Source organism: Choloepus didactylus, chromosome 2 (genome assembly GCF_015220235.1).
Source record: "Choloepus didactylus isolate mChoDid1 chromosome 2, mChoDid1.pri, whole genome shotgun sequence".
Lineage (NCBI taxonomy): Eukaryota > Metazoa > Chordata > Mammalia > Pilosa > Megalonychidae > Choloepus > Choloepus didactylus.
Window position 1 is genome coordinate 141,730,248 of NC_051308.1, and position 14,134 is coordinate 141,744,381.

Genomic DNA, 14,134 nt, shown 5'->3' on the forward strand with positions numbered 1-14,134 from the left:
TTAAGCTTAAGCTTCTGCTTAAGGTGCTACAAAAAGAGCAAATTAAAACCAAAATATGTAGAAGAGTTAATAAAGGTAAAAGAAAAAAAAATTAATACAAATCAATAGAAAAGGACAAATAATAGAGAAAAAGTAAATAAAACCAAAACAGTTATTTAAAAATATTAATGAAAGCACTAAATGTCTAGCTAGCCTGATCAAGGAAACAAAAAAACAAATGATCAATGCAGGAATGAAAAAACGAAACATCACTACCAAATCCCGATGCATTCAAAGATAGTAAAGGATACTATGAAAAATGCAATGCCCATAAATTTGATAACTTAGATGAAATAGACAAATTTCTTGGAAGGAAACAAACTTCTAAAACTCATTTTTAAAAAAAATCCAAAACAGATAACTCAATAGTATGAAATGTATTAAGGAAATTCAATTTGTAGTTCAATACCTTCCAACAAAGAAAACTCCAGGCACAGATGGTTTTATTAGTGAATTCTATGAAACATTTAAGAAAGAAATGATACAATTCTACACAAACTCTTACATAATATCAAAAAGTAACACTCTTCAACTCATTCTGTGAAGCCAGCAATACCCTAATACCAATACATAAAATCAAAACATAAAACACATAAGAATATAGTTAACCAAAAATTTTAAATTTCATCAAAAATCATGAAATATATTGTAGTAAATTTAACAAGATATGTATAAGACACTGAAAACCAAGACACTGAAACTACAAAAAACTGCTTAGAAAAATTAAAGACCTAAGCAAATAGAGAAATACATCATGCTTATAGATTGGATGAATGTTGTGGTAATGCAGTAAGAAGGAAATAAAATGGTATACAGATTTGGAAGGAAGAAATAAAACTGGTTTTCTTGAAAATCACACAGAATCAATTAAAAAACTCTTGAAACTAATAAGCAAGTATAGCAGGGTTGAAGATTGCAAGTTAATATATAAAATTCAATTGCTTTCCTATATACCAACAATAAACAATTGGAATTTGAAATTAAAATTAAAAAAGCAATACTATTTACAATAGCACCAAAAAAGGAGAACAATAATTAGGCACAAGACTAATTAAATATGTTCAGGATCTATATATGGAAAAATTACAAATTCTGATGAAAGGAAAGAAAGTTTTGAATAAATGGAGTGATATTCTGTGTTCCAAGATTGGAAGACTCAATATTTTTAAGACGATAGTTCTCCCTATATTGATCTAACGAGTCAATGCAATTCTAAACAAAATTGCAGCGGGCTTTTTTTCTGTAGAAATTGACAAACTGATTTTAAATTGAAACAGAAATAAGTTAGAAAACCAGAAAGATTTTGAAAAAGAAGAACAAACGTCGACTTAAAGACATTTTATAAATCTATAGTAATCAAGACTGGTACCAGCATAAAGATAGAAATATACATCAATTTAGCAGAACTTATTACCTGAACTAGATCCATACATATGTGGTCAACTGATTTTCAACAAAGATACCAGAGAAAAAGAATAGTCTTTTCAACAAATAGTTCTGGAACAAAAAAAAAATTTTTTTTTTTAACTGAATCTCTACTCTTACCTGCCCCACATCAAATGTTAACTAGAAATGGAGCACCAAACTATCATAAAAGCTTAAACTATAAATTTCAAGAAGAAAACATAAGAGAAAATCTTTGCCACTAGGGGAAGGCAAAGAGTTCTTAGATAGGACACAAAAAGCAGAACCATAAAAGAAAAAAAAAATTGAAAATTAGACATCAAAATTTAAAACTGTTCTTCCAAAGATAATGCAAAGGTTAACCACATAATGGGAGAAAATATTCTCAATACACATATCTGACAATGGCCTTGTGGCCAGACTATATACAGAACTCTTACAACTCAATAAGAAGACAACCCAATTTAAAAATGGGCAAAAGATGTGAATAGTCACTTCACAAAAAAGAGATAAATGAATGGCTAATAGGCACATGAAAAGATGTTCAGCAGCATTAGTCATTAGGGAAATACAAATTAAAACCCTAATGAGGTATTGCAGCTGGGGCCACTGGTTGGCTCTTGGCAAGACATAGGGTTGTCCACAGTGCCTGAGGCCAGGTTCCAACCAAGTGCTCCAGGATAGAATGAGGTGTCCGTGGCCTTCAGACCAGATTAGCTGCAAGGCAAGGTGGAAGTCAAGAGACTATCTAGCAGCTCCTGGAGGATAATGAACAGCTGATCCATTATATTATAGGAATCAGAACAAGGGCCAGGCGAACAAGTGTGTATAGTACCAGCATGTATTACACAGAAATCTCATTTATTTGGCTACCATCGCAGATGCCAGTCCAACTAATGCTTCCAAAATGATGCAATACTATAATCTTCCAGTTGGCTGTTTTGCGGTGTAATTGAATATAATCCTTCTCCCATGAAATGGAGACAGGATCTTTACCAATTCAACTGCTTAAAACATGAATGAAACCTCTGTGCTCTTTCAAAATGGGAAAATGTGGAGAAAGCTACTAAACTAACTGTAGTCTCAATATTTATTTTAATAATTTAGCAGATCCTCAATAATGTCCTCTTTCCTGAAATGGGAACATGTTTGAGTAACAAAGACATCATGGGACCCTTCAAGCCTATCTTTTTAGTTTCAATCTGAAAAGGAAACAGGTGTTGGGCAATCAGTAGGAATTGGTGGGATTCCCAGACCAGACCTTGACAAATAATCATCTAACTGTGTACTCTCTTCTACCAGTTTGTAGGTGCAGTCCCTCTGCTCTTTTCAGGTTGCTTTGAAATAAAAGCTTGCCTTTCCATAAAAGATTGATATGGCAGTACAGAAGTTTCCATGTAATAAAGATGCCAATCAGTTTTCCAGAAAAACTGCACGGACTATATCATTATCATACCCAATAAAATTACTAATTCATAATTACTATCTAATATCATCTAATACTAATTGATGTGCAATTTTCCTCAGTCATCTCAAAATATCTTTTTCTTGATTTGTCTGAATTAGGAGCCAAACAAGATTCACACCTTGCATTTAGTGGATATATCTCAAATTTCTTTAAAAATATTAAACAGTTAAACACACACACACACTCAGATATCCACTGCACACCTCTTAGAATGGCCAAAATTAAAAAAAAAACAAAAAACTGATGGTACCAAGTATTGGAAAGGAATTAGAGCAAATGGAACTCCTCATACATAGCTAGTGGGGACAACCGCTTTGAAAAACAAGTTGGCAGTTTCTTATTTAAATAAACCAATCTTTTCATATGACCTAGCAATTCCACTCTTAGGTCTATTACAAAAGCCTTGAAGAAGTATGTCCATACCAACTCGTGTACATGAATATTCATACCATTTTTTATTTGTAATAGTCAGAAACTGGAAATAACCCAAATTCCCATCAATATGTGAATCACTAAATATACTGTGGTACATCCATGCAATGTAATACAACTCAGTGTTAAAAGTCGGAAGAAGATGGCAACACAGAGAGGAGTGGAAGCTAGTTAGTCCCCCTGGAATAACTAATAAACAACCAGGAACAACTAGTAAATAACCTGGAATAACTGCTGGGGGATAAACGTGACTGTCCACTCATCATACACCAACCTGAATTGGGAGGAATGCCCAAGATCACAGCATAATATCTGTAAGTAAAAATTGCGGACCCGAGCCTAGCGCACCCCCACCATCACCACTATGGCAGCCCAAACTGCAAAGCCTTGCTGTGCTAGAGAGCAGCACTCTCTCAACAAATGAATATACCTCAGCCCAGCTCCAACTGAGGTTTTAATTAACAAATGTGGACTGCTCAATACAAGCTATGAATCCCCAACAAGCAGACAGAGGCTTTCAGTGACAAATGACCTTGGAGAGCCAGAGGACCCCTCTGGGAGGGAGGAGGAGCCCTGAGGACCAGGTGCTCTCTCTCGCCAATGGGTAAAACTGACAGTGGATGCAGATCACCCCTGAAGGGCTTTCTGTCCTTTTCTTGGCTCAGTGGAGAAAGCCTCATCCATTTTTGGTTCCCAGCCCTCTGACCCAGACAGGGGTGGAGATAGCAGAGTCAGAGACTATTCAAATGCTAATGAACTCTCCCTAGGGGATGTATCTTCCCTGTATTAGTTAGAGTTCTCCTTGGAAACAGAATCAATGAGAGATGTCTCTGATTACCAAATTGTAAAAGTGACTCACGCAACTGCGGGAGCGCACGAGTCCAAATTCTGCAGAGCCGTCAACAAGCTGTCAACTCCAAGGAAGATGTCCGACGAACTCCTCGGGAAACGAACCGACAACTTTGACGAACTCCTCAGGAAACGAACTGGCAACTTTGACGAATTCCTCAGAAATGAACCGACAACTTTGATGAACTCCTCAGGAAACGAACTGGCAACTTCGACAAGCTCCCCAGGAAATGCTTCACTGAGCAGCTGAAGAAAGAAGTGAAGGTTCTCTAACCGTCCGGCTTATAAGCCTCCAACTGATCACCCAGACCAAATCCAGCCAATTGCATTCTCTCACTGTGGAAGTACGCCCCTTGATGAGTCATCAGTCAGCTGCAGTCAATTGATTGATGATCCGACAAACCAGCCGACTGGATTATTAACCAGCCTCAAATATCCTCACAGCAATCATCAGGCCAGTGCCACTTAGCCAAGTTGACACATGAACCCAACCACCACAGTCCACCCCTTGTCAACTTGGCAGTTTTACACATCACCTAAAACCATACCTTCAAAATGAACGTTACAGCTTATGCCTTATGATAAGGGGATAAGACAGAGAAGAAAGCAAAAATATTTTCTTTACAGACAAATACAAACATAATCATAACAAAACGAGGAGGAAATATTCATGTCATCATAGTCCTCGTTTCTGTAACTGGTCACGTGGCCGTAGTTCATATTTATCACGACCTTCTTCCATTACCCATTCCATGTTCCCTTTACCCTCAGCAAGCACTTCAGCTGGTTGTGGTTCTATGCCTGGTGGGGTGACCCAAACCTTCATTCCTGAAGTTTCTTGGCCATTGGTAGTCCTGCCTGGATTGGGTTGTTGCAGTTTTCCATTGACTTGAATCACGGGGCATGGTAGTACTAAGAGACACCCTAGGGGATCTCCTGTATTCCAGGAAAACTCTTCTTTACTTCCATTGTGTAGTTGCAGTGCTATTTCCCCTTGATAGTCAGGATCAATCACCCCAGCCAGTACAGTAATCCCCTTACTTGCCTGTTGATTCAGAGGCATAAGAAGCCCAAAGTGACCAGGTGGCAGCCTTAACTTCCAGTTCAATGGGATTATTGTTGTGTTTCCTGGTGGAAGCACTCCTCCTTTTGGAACCAAGACTTGTAGACCAGCAGAGCTTAAACTTGCAGGGACAGAAAGCAAAAATTTCCCTAGTGGATCACTAGGAGTGATAGTGAGTGGTGCTACTCCTGTTTCCACCCCTTGATTCCTGGACCCATGAATCCTGGCTATGGGAGAAACAGCACCATAGAGTGGACGCTGATTCAGAGCATACACAGCCTCCTGGAGAACACTGCCCCAACCCTGCAAGGTATTGCCACCTAGTTGGTGCCGTAATTGAGTCTTCAATAGGCCATTCCACCGTTCTATCAACCCAGCTGCTTCTGGATGATGGGGAACATGATAAGACCACAGAATTCCATGAGCATGTGCCCATCCCCTCACTTCATTTGCTGTGAAGTGGGTTCCTTGGTCCGAAGCAATGCTGTGTGGAATACCATGATGGTGGATGAGGCATTCTGTAAGTCCATGTATCGTAGTTTTGGCAGAAGCATGTCGTGCAGGGAAGGCAAACCCATATCCGGAGTACGTGTCTATTCCAGTAAGAACAAATCGCTGCCCCTTCCATGATGGAAGTGGTCCGATGTAATCAACCTGCCACCAGGCAGCAGGCTGATCACCCCGAGGAATGGTGCCATATCGGGGACTGAGTGTGGGTCTCTGCTGCTGGCAAATTGGGCACTCAGCAGTGGCTGTGGCCAGGTCAGCCTTGGTGAGTGGAAGTACATGTTGCTGAGCCCATGCATAACCTCCATCCCTACCACCATGACCACTTTGTTCATGAGCCCATTGGGCAATGACAGGAGTTGCTGGGGAAAGAGGCTGATTGGTATCCACCAAACAGGTCATTTTAAACACTTGGTTATTAAAATCTTCTTCTGCTGAAGTCACCCTCTGGTGAGCATTCACATGGGACACAAATATCTTCATGTTGTTTGCCCACTCAGAAAGGTCTATCCACATACCCCTTCCCCAGACTTCTTTGTCACCAATCTTCCAATCATGTTCCTTCCAAGTCCCTGACCATCCAGCCAAACCATTAGCAACAGCCCAGGAATCAGTATACAGACGCACCTCTGGCCAGTTCTCCTTCCAAGCAAAGTGAACAACCAGGTGCACTGCTCGAATTTCTGCCCACTGGGAGGATTTCCCCTCACCACTGTCCTTTAGGGATATCCCAGAAAGGGGCTGCAGTGCTGCAGCTGTCCACTTTCGGGTGGTGCCTGAATATAGTGCAGAACCATCTGTAAACCAGGCCCGAGTCTTCTCTTCCTCAGTCAACTGACTGTAAGGAACTCCCCAAGATGCCATAGCTGTGGGCTGGGAAAGAGAAGGTAAGGTGGAAGGAGTGGGGGCCATGGGCATTTGGGCCACGTCCTCATGTAACTTACTTGTACCTTCAGGACCTGCTCGAGCTCTATCTCGTATATACCATTTCCATTTTATGATGGAGTGCTGCTGTGCACGCCCAACTTTATGGCTTGGTGGGTCAGATAACACCCAGCTCATGATGGGTAACTCAGGTCTCATGGTAACTTGGTGGCCCATGGTTAAGCGTTCTGTCTCTACTAAGGCCCAGTAGCAGGCCAACAGTTGTTTCTCAAATGGAGAGTAGTTATCTGCAGAGGATGGTAAAGCTTTACTCCAAAATCCTAAGGGCCTGTGTTGTGATTCTCCTATAGGAGCCTGCCAAAGGCTCCAAACAGCATCTCTATTTGCCACTGACACTTCCAGCACCATTGGATCAGCTGGATCATATGGTCCAAGCGGCAGAGCAGCTTGCACAGCAGCCTGGACCTGTTGCAGAGCCTCATCTTGCTCTGGTCCCCACTCAAAACTAGAAGCTTTTCTAGTCACTCGGTAAATGGGCCGGAGTAGCACACCTAAATGAGGAATATGTTGTCTCCAAAACCCAAAGAGGCCAACTAAGCGTTGTGCCTCTTTTTTGGTTGTAGGAGGGGCCAGATGCAGCAGCTTATCCTTCACCTTAGAAGGAATATCTCGACAGGCCCCACACACTGGACACCTAGAAATTTTACTGAGGTGGAAGGCCCCTGTATTTTTGTTGGATTTATCTGCCATCCTCTGTCACGCAAATACCTTACCAACAAATCTAGAGTAGTTGCTACTTCTTGCTCACTAGGTCCAATCAACATATCATCAATATAATGGACCAGTGTGATGTCTTGTGGGAGGGAGAAATGATCAAGATCCCTGCGGACAATATTATAACATAGGGCTGGAGAGTCGATATAACCCTGAGGTAGCACAGCGAATGTAAACTGCTGGCCTTGCCAGCTGAATGCAAACTGTTTCTGGTGGTCCTTGCTGACAGCAATAGACAAAAAAGCATTTCCCAGATCAATAGCTGCATACCAGGTACCAGGGGATGTGTTGATTTGCTCAAGCAATACCACATCTGGGACAGCAGCTGCAATTGGAGTCACCACCTGGTTAAGCTTACGATAATCCACAGTTATCATCCAAGACCCAGCTGTTTTCTGTACAGGCCAAATAGGAGAGTTGAATGGGGATGTGGTGGGAATCACCACCCCTGCATCCTTCAAGTCCTTAAGAGTGGCATTAATCTCTGCAATCCCTCCAGGAATCCGGTATTGCTTCTGGTTCACTATTTTGCTAGGCAGGGGCAGCTCTAGTGGCTTCCACTTGGCCTTTCCCACCATAATAGCCCTCACTCCAGGAGTCAGGGAACCAATGTGAGGATTCTGCCAGTTGCTGAGTATGTCTATTCCAATTATGCATTCTGGCACTGGGGAAATAACCACAGGATGGGTCCGGGGACCCACTGGACCCACTGTGAGACAGACCTGGGCTAAAACTCCATCAATCATCTGACCTCCATAAGCCCCAATTCTGACTGGTGGACCAGAGTGACGTTTTGGGTCTCCGGGAATTAATGTCACTTCTGACCCAGTGTCTAATAATCCACGAAATATCTGATCATTTCCTTTTCCCCAATTCACAGTCACCCTGGTAAAAGGCCGTAGGTCCCCCTGGGGAAGGCTGGGAGGAAGATTAACACTATAAATTTTTGGCAGTGTGACAGGGTCCTTCTCCAAGGGTACCCGGCCTTCCCTTCATTCAAGGGGCTCTGGATCTGTAAACTGTCTCAAGTCTGGGAATTGATTAAGGGGCCGTGACTCTCTGTTTTTGTAATTCAAGGGAGATTTTTGTTCACGTGGCCTAGAATTCTTCTGCTTATATAGTTCAAACAAGAATTTAGTCGATTGCCCATCTATTTTACTACTTGGTACTCCATGATCCACTAGCCAATGCCATAAGTCTCTGCGAGTCATATTATTTTGATTGCTGCTTTGAGCCTGTTTTCCATTATGGTAGCCATGTCCACCTTGTCTGTGGCGATTAACTGCAGCCATTTGGCTTCTGCTGACTCGGGACCTGATTATCCCCATTGTGTTTAAGGATTCCAGTTGAGTGACAGCAGTTCCTACAGTAATATCTCATCTACAGAGAAGGGCGACTACAGAGCTCTTCAGGGATGATGGAGCTAGTTTCACAAATTTATTCCTTACAGTCCTGGTAAAAGGTGTGTCCTCTGGACATTCCAGGGCTGTATGAGCAGGTCTTCCATGATAAATCCACTCTAACATTCCAATCTCTCCACATTATACCAGGGCAGTTCTGGCATTTCAACCTCTGGTAATGCCGGCCACCTTTTGATCCATGTTTCAGCCAGCCACCCAAACAAACTGTTAACACCCTTTCTAACCCCTCGAGCTACAACATTGAATGCAGAATCTCTGCTTAGTGGGCCCATATCAGTAAATTCGGCCTGATCCAAACTTATATTCCTTCCACCATTATCCCACACTCTCAATATCCATTCCCACACATATTCCCCCGGTTTCTGTCTGTATAAATTGGAAAACTCATACAGTTCTTTTGGAGTATAGCGTACTTCGTCATGGGTCACACTTTGTACCTCACCCTTTGGGGCTTATTGGGATTTGAGCCTAGTTATAGGTCTTGAAGCAAAAACTGGTGGTGGGGTGGGTCATGAAAAGAGAATTATCTCTCAAGCCGTTCACCTCAGGACACTCTGTTGCATTTTCATCTCTTAAAACAGGATTAATCTTTCCAGACAAAAGAGTGAGGGCTGCTTCCTCAGGGGAGGTGATTACAAGATTAGCAGGCATTGAAGGGTTAATCTCCTTAGGTGCGGGTTGGGTGGCAGGCTCCTTAGGGCAGACTGGAGGCAGAGAAGCTGTTTCCCCAGGACAGCCCTCTACAGGTAAATCTAACAATGACCCAGCAGAATCCAGGGTTCCAATGTCCTCACTGTCATTATTATCAATCCATATGTCCCCATCCCAAGTTTCTGGATCTCATTCTTTTCCAATCAATGCCTTTACTTTAACAGCAGACACCCTGAGAGGTTGAGATTTTAGTTTACGCTGTAAATGTGCTACTCGCACAATAAGAGACTGCGTCTGATTTTCAGAAACCTCCAGTCTGCGGGCACAGGAAATAAGATTTTCTTTCAGGGCACAGATGGAACCCTTTACATCTGTCATACGGCGTTCAAGTTTTGAATTTGAAGCCTTTAGCTCATCCCTTTCTCTTACAACTGTATCCAAAGTATCTAAGAGCAGCCAGCCAACATCATTATACTTCTTAATACTGCAAAACTCCGTGAACGTGGCAAAAACACTGTCTCCCAGAGCCTCGCTTCGTACTAGAGCACAATTAGGAGAATCAAATGGTGCTATTTTGCGTATTTCCTTTGCCAGCTCCTGCCATGGACTGTTAGTACCCTCTTGATTATTGGAAATAGAGTCATTAGTGCCTCTGAATCTAATCAGAGTAGAAAACAAATTGTAAAAGCCCATTTTAAGATTCCATTTCTCAAGAACCACTCTCGGTACCAAGTTGTATTAGTTAGGGTTCTCCTTGGAAACAGAATCAATGAGAGATGTCTCTGATTATCAAATTGTAAAAGTGACTCATGCAACTGCGGGAGCGCACGAGTCCAAATTCTGCAGAGCCATCAACAAGCTGTCAACTCCAAGGAAGATGTCCAATGAACTCCTCGGGAAACAAACCAACAACTTTGACGAGCTCCTCAGGAAACGAACCGGCAACTTTGACGAACTGCTCAGGAAACGAACCGACAACTTTGACGAACTCCTCAGGAAATGAACTGGCAACTTCAACAAGCTCCCCAGGAAATGCTTCACTGAGCAGCTGAAGAAAGAAGTGAAGGTTCTCTAACCGTCCGGCTTATAAGCCTCCAACTGATCACCCAGACCAAATCCAGCCAATTGCATTCTCTCACTGTGGAAGTACGCCCCTTGATGAGTCATCAGTCAGCTGCAGTCAATTGACTGATGATCTGACAAACCAGCCGACTGGATTATTAACCAGCCTCAAATATCCTCACAGCAATCATCAGGCCAGTGCCACCTAGCCAAGTTGACACATGAACCTAACCATCACATTCCCTAAGAGGAAGAAGGTGGTGCCAAACTCTGCCACCCGCCTTCCATTCAGAACCAGACCCCAGAGCTGGGGAGAAAACAGCCACAGGCCACACCTCCTTACAGCAGTCTGGAGTGACAGGCTGACAGGTACCACCTGCTGGGCAGAAAAGTACAGTGGCTTGAGTCCTCAGAAGGTGTATCAATCTTCTAAGACACATCCTCAGGGAAGCCTGATACTACTGCCTCCTTCTGAAACCTGAGCCTGTTCTGGTCTGGGAAAACTTGATTGGGGTAACTGTTCTAGTTTGCTAATGCTGCCAGAAAACAAAACACCAGAAATGGATTGGCTTTTATAAAAGGGGGTTTATTTGGTTACATAGTTACAGTCTTAAGGCCATAAAGTGTCCATCAACAAAGGGTACCTTCACTGGAGAAAGGTCATTGGCATTCGGAAAACCTCTGTTAGTTGGGAAGGCAAGTGGCTGGCATCTGCTTGGTTTTAGTTTGTGTTTCAAAATGGCGCTCTCCAAAATGTCTGCATCGGTTTCCGATGGTCATCTTCAAAATGTCTCTCAGCTCCAGCTCGCTATGAGCTCCTTCTGTCTGAGCTTATATAGTGCTCCAGTAAACTAAACAAGGCTCACGCTGAATGGGCGGGGCCATGCCTCTATGGAAATTATCCAATCAAAGTTATCACCCACAGTTGGGTGGGTCACATCTCCATGGAAACACTCAATCAAAGAATTACAATCTAATCAACACTAAAACGTCTGCCCACACAAGACTGCATCAAAGATAATGGTGTTTTGGGGGACATAATACATTCAAACTGGCACAGGTAACCAAGGAAACCAGATGCTTACACAACAGAAAACTACAACCTACACTAAGAAAAACGAAGTTATGGCCCAGTCAAAGGAACACTTACACTTCAACTGAGATACAGGAATTGAAACAAGTAATGCTAGATCAATTCAAAAAGTTTAGGGAAGATATGGCAAAAGAGATGAAGCTTATAATTAAAACATTGGGCATACATAAGGTAGAAATCGAGAGATCAAAAACAACTGGCAGAATCTATGGAAATGAAAGGCACAATACAAGAGATGAAAGACACAATGGAGACATACAACAGCAGATCTGAAGAGGCAGAAGAAAACACTCAGGAACTGGAGAACAAGACACCTGAAAGCCTACACACAAAAGAACAGATAGATAAAAGAATGGAAAAATCTGAGCAATGCCTCTGGGAATTGAATGGCAACACAAAATGCAGGAATGTATGGGTCACTGGTGTCCCAGAAGGAGAAGAGAAGGAAAAAGGGGCAAAAGCAATAATAAAGGAAATAGAGGCTATTTAGTGGTCAAAAAGAATGATGTGGGGCTGGATATCTACAAAAAATTACAGATCCAAGAAGCGCAGCATACCCCAAACAGAATAGATCTGAACAGGCCTATGCCAAGACACTTAATAATCAGATTATCAGATATCAAAGACAAAGAGAGAATCCTGAAAGCAGCAAGAGAAAAGTGATCCATCACGTATAAAGGAAGCTTGATAAGACTACATGCAGATTTCTCAATAGAAACCATGGAGGGAAGAAGAAAGTGGGGTGATAAATTTAAGATACTGAAAGAGAAAAACCACTAACCAAGAATCCTATATCCTGCAAAACTGTCCTTCAAATATGAGGAAGAGCTTAAAATATTCTTTGACAAACAAGACAATGACAGAGTTTGTGAACAAGATACCTGCACTACAGGAAACACAAAGGGAGCACTACAGACAGAAAGGAAAAGACAGGAGTGTGAGGTTTGGAACACAATTTTGGGAGGTAGTATCACAGCAATGTAAGTACACTGAACAAAGATGACTGTGAGCATGGTTGAAAGAGGAAGGTTAGGAGCATGTGGGTCACCAGAAAGAAAGACGAAAGATAAAGACTGGGACTGTATAGCTCAGTGAAATGTAGGGTCCTCAATGATTGTGATAAAATGTACAAATATGTTTTTACATGAGGGAGAAAAAATGAATGTCAACATTGCAAGGTGTTAAAAATAGGGTAAAATTGGGGAAAAAATAAAATGAATGCAAACTAGAGAGTATAATTAACAGAAACACTGTATTATGCTTCATTTAATGTAACAAAGGCAACCAAAGCTTAATGCATATGGTGGGGGGCACAGGGTAGGAGTATGGGACCCTTGGCATTGGTGATGTTGTCTGACTTTTTATTCCACTTTGGTTTAATGCTATCTTTCCTTTTGTCACTTCCTAGCTGTCATGTTTTGTTTTTTCTTTTTCTTTTTTTTTTCTTTTGTCTCTCTACCTTCTTTGGTGATGGTGGTGAATACATAAATATGTGACAATACAGGGAACTATCAATTGTTTACTTAGGACAGAAGGTATGGTGGGTGAACAAAACTGTCTTAAAAAAGAAAATGGGTTGATGAAACTTTGAGGGCACTATGTTGAGTGAAATAAGACAGACACATAAGGACAAATATGAACTAATTATAATATGTAAACTCATAGACATGAAATATAAATTACCAGGATATAGAATGGGGCTAAAGAATACGGAGCGGTTGCTTATTATGAGCAGAATGTTCAACTAGGATGAACTTAAAACATTTGCAAGTGGATAGAGGTTATGGTAGCACATTGTGAGAATGACTAACAGTGCTGAATGGTCTGTGAATGTGGTGGAAAGAGGAAGCTCAGAGTCACATATGTCACCAGAAGAAAAGTAGGAGGTCAAAAGATGGGGATGTATAAAAACAGTGAATCTTGTGGTGGACAATGTCCATGATTAACTGTACAAATATTAGAAATCTCTCTCGTGAACTAGAGCAAATATATAACACTATAACCAGAAGTTAATCATAGAGGGGCATATAGGAAAAAAATATATCTATTGCAAACTATATACTACAATTACTAGTATTTTAACATTCTTTCATCAACAGTAACAACTGTACTATACCAATACTATGAATCAATAATGGAAGTGGAGTGGTTAGGGGTATGGGAAGATTTGAGTCTCCTTTTTTTGTCTTTATTTCTTTTCTGGAGTAATGAAAATGTTATAAAAATTGAAAACAAAATTGTGGTGATGGATGCACAGCTGTATATGTACCATGGGCAACTGATTGTACACTTTGGATCTTTGGATAATTGTATGGTTTGTGAACAATCTCAATTTAAAAAAACAAAACAAAACATGCTGTTCCAGTTCACTAAAGCTGCTGCTGTTATGCAAAATACCAAAAATGGATTGGCTTTTATAAAGGGGATTTATTAGGTTGCAAATTTACAGTTCTAAGGCCATAAAAGTGCCCAAACTAAGGCATCAA

The 14,134-nt window shown here is 41.4% G+C and overlaps 1 protein-coding gene and 1 pseudogene across 2 annotated transcripts in view; one reads left to right on the top strand and one right to left on the bottom strand.

The window, feature by feature from the left end:
- SLC35A3 (solute carrier family 35 member A3) overlaps positions 1 to 14,134 on the bottom strand; it is a 78,627-nt gene that overhangs the window by 38,978 nt on the left and 25,515 nt on the right. The window contains exon 1 of one of the 2 annotated variants that reach the window (XM_037826552.1): positions 4,203 to 4,233. The exons of the other annotated variant lie outside the window; for it this stretch is intronic. The gene's annotated coding sequence lies outside the window, so the exon portion shown is untranslated. Of the gene's footprint in view, positions 1 to 4,202; positions 4,234 to 14,134 lie in introns of those variants that run through there. 2 annotated transcript variants of the gene reach the window in all.
- Positions 794 to 2,395, top strand: LOC119528154 (annotated as a pseudogene).